The sequence below is a fragment of the Aethalodelphis obliquidens genome, unplaced genomic scaffold (assembly GCF_003676395.1).
Source record: "Aethalodelphis obliquidens isolate GAN/ISIS:26980383/991018 unplaced genomic scaffold, ASM367639v1 scaffold12, whole genome shotgun sequence".
NCBI classification, from domain to species: domain Eukaryota; kingdom Metazoa; phylum Chordata; class Mammalia; order Artiodactyla; family Delphinidae; genus Aethalodelphis; species Aethalodelphis obliquidens.
The window spans coordinates 5,127,176-5,132,410 of record NW_020837956.1 but is presented as its reverse complement, the minus strand read 5'-3'; the positions used below and the strand labels follow the sequence as shown (position 1 = coordinate 5,132,410).

The following is a 5,235-nucleotide window of genomic DNA, read 5'->3' as shown; positions in this document are numbered from 1 at the left end:
GAAGCAACCTAAATGTCTAGGAATAAGGAAGTTATTGCTTAATTATAGCATATTCATACAATGGAAGATTATGCAATAATTTTTTAAAATCATGTCTTTGAAGAATAATTAATGGCATGGAAAATATTTATGATATAATGTTAAATATTCAGTGTATAAAACTATATACCAGGGCTTCCCTGGTGTTGCAGTGGTTAAGAATCTGCCTCCCAATGCAGGGGACACAGGTTTGAGCCCTTGTCCAGGAAGATACCACATGCCACGGAGCAACTAAATCCGTGCACCACAACTACTGAGCCTGCGCTCTATAGAGCCCGTGAGCCACAACTACTGAGCCTGCGTGCCACAACTACTGAAGCCGACGCACCTAGAGCCCGTGCTCCACCAACAAGAGAAGCCACTGCAATGAGAAGCCTGCACACCACAACGAAGACTAAATAAAAAAAAAAACACTATATACCATGTGATCTAATTTTTTAAATTACATGTTCTATATCATTCTAAATATGAATACAAGCAGATATTCTAGAAAAAGTAAGTATATGTGGATTTATGAGTGATTATGGTTTTCTTCTTTTTTAATGATTTTCTTCTTTTTTAATGATTTTCTTCTTTATGCTTTTATATATTCCTCCAAGTGTGTGTTATTTTCATAATTATAAATCAGTTTGGAGTTTTTTTAACATCTGATTATCAATATATTAAAAAGGTTGGTTTAAGCATCTGCAATGGTGACTTCAGCCTCGACTCCTGGCTCAATACTGATGGAAGTAATCTGCTTGTCAATCTCAGAAGGACTGTGCAAGTTAATGAGTCGCTTGTGGATCTTCAACTGAAAACGATCCCAAGTCTTAGAACCTTTACCACAAGGAGTTTTCCTTGTAGTTATTCTCAGAGTCTTGGTAGGCATCCGAACGGGTCCTTTCACTTTGAGATTGTTTTTCCTTGCACCTCTGATCAGGTTAGCACAGACCTTCTCCAAAGACTTCACGTTGCAGCTGGTTAGAATAATTTTAATTCGGTGAATTTTCCACCTCTGGCTCCACCGGAGTCTTTCTGGTATCTTTAAAAGCCAAGGCTGTGGCGAGGCTTCGTGACCAACTCCTTCCGCGAGAGCGAACAGCGGTGAGTCAGAGAAGCGGGCAGTCCGGGTCTCCGTTGCAGCAGCGACGGGCGATCGTGTCTTCCTCAAAGAGCCAGTTTTGTTTTTTGTTTTTTGGGGTTTTTTTGACCCACATAGGTTTGAGGGGAAGCTGAAGTCCATGTGGAGGTGAGATCCATCAAGTAAAGCTGACTGCCCAGCAGGCGGCTGATGCCACCTTCACCTCTAGTCTTCCCATCTACTGGAGATGCATAAGTTAGCAGCATCAGTTAGGAAACTGTGCTTCTGCCAGCCAGTCATCTATCTTGGGCAGAGCTAGCTCATGGGGAAGTGGTGTAGTTCCCTGGGTTCCAGCCTGGCTCTGCTATGCTCTACCGCTCTCTCTACTCTTGGGAAGCTACCTGACTGCCCTGCATGCATTTATAAAATGGAGGCAGTAATGGTAACACTTAACACCCATTTCAAAGAAGGAAGGTCCCCTGTAAAGATGAGCATTCAATTACAAGCTTCTTTTGGAATCAGCCGGAAGTTAGTAAGTGCCAAAGTTTATCTGATACACAAATAAACATTTCTTTTTTAAAAATATTTATTTTGTTTATTTGGTTGTGCTGGGTCTTAGTTGCAGCAGGAGTGCTCCTTAGTTGTGGCACGTGTGCTCCTTGGTTGCGGTTGGCGGGCTCCTTAGTTGTAGCATGCAAAATCTGAGCTGTGGCATGCAAACTCTTAGTGGCGGCACGCATGTGGGATCTAGTTCCCTGACCAGGGATCGAACCTGGGCCCTCTGCACTGGGAGCACAGAGTCTTAACCACTGCGCCACCAGGGAATTCCCACAAATAAACATTTCTGTTAGTCTTCATGACTTAGACATAAACTTTAGGGTTGACATCTGCATTCAGTGGGTTAATGCATATATCCAATCAATGATTTCACAAATTATTGAAATATTGTAGCTTAAGGTCTAAATTGTTACAATTTCTTAAAACTGGACTTGCATGAGAAATTAAAATATAATAATATGGTACTTAATTATTAACCAAAATGCTCTCTCAGCTGAAATGCTTACCCATTGGTCTGCCATGAATGTGTTCAAATAAGAATCATTCTCTTTGCTGTTAAGGAGAAGGTCAGTATCCAGACTGAACTTTGGAGCCCTGAAAGAAAAGCAATTAAGTTCTCCTGAAAGATTCTTCTGGAAATTAGTTCATGAACTCCCCAGACCTCAGTCTCATGATGGATTTGGGTACCGCAATGTATCTTTCTTCTGGAAAGCTTAATGTTGTATGCTAGTATTATTGTCTGGTGTTAATATGCAGCTCCTTAGTTTTTAACTTCGCGTGTGTCTGATCTCTCCCAGCTGGGCTGGAAGTTCTTGCGAACAGGCTCTTTTTCTTTTTCTTCCTAGACGCCATTAATTACTCCTTGGATGCCATTAAAGCTTAGTACAGTGTTGTATAACTTAAATAATTTAAGTACTTAGTATATATGTATTAAGTAAACAAGTTACAATTTAATGCCAAGCCAGCCCTGTGCTTGAGGGCAGCGATTTGACAGGTACGGAAAAACCGTGCTACCTCAAACACCTCCCTCAAAGACATGCTTCTATGCCTAAGATTCCTATCATCACTTGCCTCTTTTGGATAACAATTGTCTCCAGAAGGCCTGAATTAAAATGTAAATATCTAACCTTGGAGATGTCACTCACTAGCACATTGTCTTTAATAGTTTCCTAGCAGGGAGCTTGGGCCTAGGATTGTGTCCAGGGAAAGAGTCAGAGAACCTAACATCCAACTTTGGGGTGCAGATTACATGGAGTACCCCAACCACGTCTGTGACAGAGGAGGGGTGGAGCATAGAGCAGGAGTCCACTGGGCTGGGCACCGGTGGGGTGGGGCCGGGAATGCCTAACGGGGCCAAAGTGCATCTCCCGAATGGAGCTATAGCAGAGAGCCTTGGCAAAGTAACACAGCGCTGCTGGGTATGAACCAAGTATTAGAGTGAATTCCCATCTGACCAAGAGGCACAAATGACTGGTCCAAGAGCGTTGTCTGAGTGGTGACTAGAAGCTGGGTCAGTGCTCTTTGCAGGCTGTTCTACTTTCAGAAATAAGTGCTGATTTCATTGCAATTGCAAAGAGAACCAAAGCAGGAGAGCAGAGGAGAAACAATTTAGGAGGGAACCAGGGGGCTTTATTAACTCAAGCCCTCAAGAGTCATGGGGAGATGGGTCGATGCGGTGTGGCCCTTGACCCACAACCAATATAGCTTCTGAATTCTCAGCCATGTGTTCATAAACATACATGCCCATGTGCAACATACCTATGCTCAAGTGCCTCCACATATATAATTCCAATTTTTTTTTTTTTCTATAAGTTTCCTGCTAGGGTGGTGTAGGAGTCAGAAGTCGGCAGCCTCCCAAAGTCAGTGGGAAGACCATGGCTAACAAACAGGGTCCTCTCTCCTCTACCAACCCCCAGCAGGAAGCAGACAGGGAGGGTTCCAATGGTTGTAAGGGCTTGGCTGCTTTGTTATGTTCATTCTTATGGGCGTTTTTACAAGAAATAAGCAAAGTACAAAATATTGTATAGCCTCTCAGTTAGAAAGTATGACATCTTGTTTTAAAGAATGAAGGCCCCCTGTAAAGATGAACACCTGACTACAAGCTCCTTTGGGAATTAATCCAAAGTTATGAAGTGCCCGAGCTTATCTGATACACAAATGTTTATTTCTCTAAGTTTTGACAACCAAGACATAAGCTTTGGGGTTGATAGCACTGAAGCTACCTGACGTGGGGAAAGAGTATAGGTTTTGGTGTCACAGACCTAGGGTCAAGCCAGCCGTAGCATCACCATTCATTAAGGAGATTTTGGGCATTACTTAACTTTGTTTAACCAGTTCTCTCACTTGTAAAATGGAAATAAGTGATACAGCTCTGTGAAGATTAAATAAGATAATGTGAAGAACGCATCTTTTGAGTGTGTACCGAATGTTCATTTTCTCTTCTCTTCCTTTCTAAATGGTCAGCTGAATTAACAAACCACTAAGGAAGATTTCTGACCAGGAGCCAAATAAGGCTCTGAAAACTTTTGAGGGTAAGAAGAATCCAAAAAAATAAGCTGAAAAAGCGAAAACAGCCTGTTTCATTAACATTTACAATGATCTAGAACTGGGTAGTAGCCAGACCAATCCAGATCCTATTAATTCTACACACTGGAGTTATCGGTGTGGGTATATGTCTCACCACTGAAGCTGGAAACTCATCGACTGAGAACCCTAAGAATTCTGTCTTACTGAAACAGGATCTCCACAGAAGCAGAATGGAGACCCACAGTTTGATTGTTGATTAAAACAGAATCATTTTAATCTCCCCTCCAATTGGTTCTGAATCATTTTAATCTCCCCTCCCCTCCCCTCCAATTGGTTCTGAAATATCATTAGGTAATTTTGGATCCCCTTAAGGCTTACTCATTGGCCAGCTTTCGCATTTTTGCCCCCACTTTATGCCTCCAAATGAATTTACCTATGCTTTCAGATGGACCTATTTCTACGGGGTGAACTAGCTTGGATGGCATATAAGCTGAGCTACAGCTGTGTCCTTATCTATACCTGTGAAATTCCACTGGTTAGCGATCTCCATTCAACACACCTGCAGCTTTCTCCTACAAAGCCCTTTGGACCTAAGGATAGAAGCAGAGTGTGATGTCCTCCATGTTCACATGGCTTACTAACCCTTCATCAGTCTGAGATATTCTTTAACTATTGGCAGCATTAAGACCCGCATGCTATTTTTTCTGGGCTGTCTTTTTGACCAAAGAGGAGATAAAAATTGGTCCCTAACAGTACTCCAACTGTGTAAGTGACTCAACTCACCACGCATTAGCTCCTAGCTGTATTCCAGCAAGTTCTGTCAGCAGCTGACCACAGGGGAAAATGCTAACTGTAGATTTGTTCTCTACAGGACTTTGTATCATCACCATCATCACACCACCCCTATTATAACCTGCTGCTTGTTCACCTAACAAATCCTTTGTGGAAATGATAATGTGGTCATTACTTTATCACAAGACTTCCCTACAAACTCCTGGCAGTTCCCCTTCTTTTGTTTTTTACAAACAGGGAACCAACAAAGAGATGAC

General features: G+C 42.2%; 1 pseudogene; it reads right to left on the bottom strand.

Annotated features, from left to right (window-relative positions):
* Window positions 1–715: 715 nt before the first annotated feature.
* On the bottom strand, window positions 716–4,584 carry LOC113624171 (40S ribosomal protein S20 pseudogene; annotated as a pseudogene).
* Window positions 4,585–5,235: the final 651 nt, after the last annotated feature.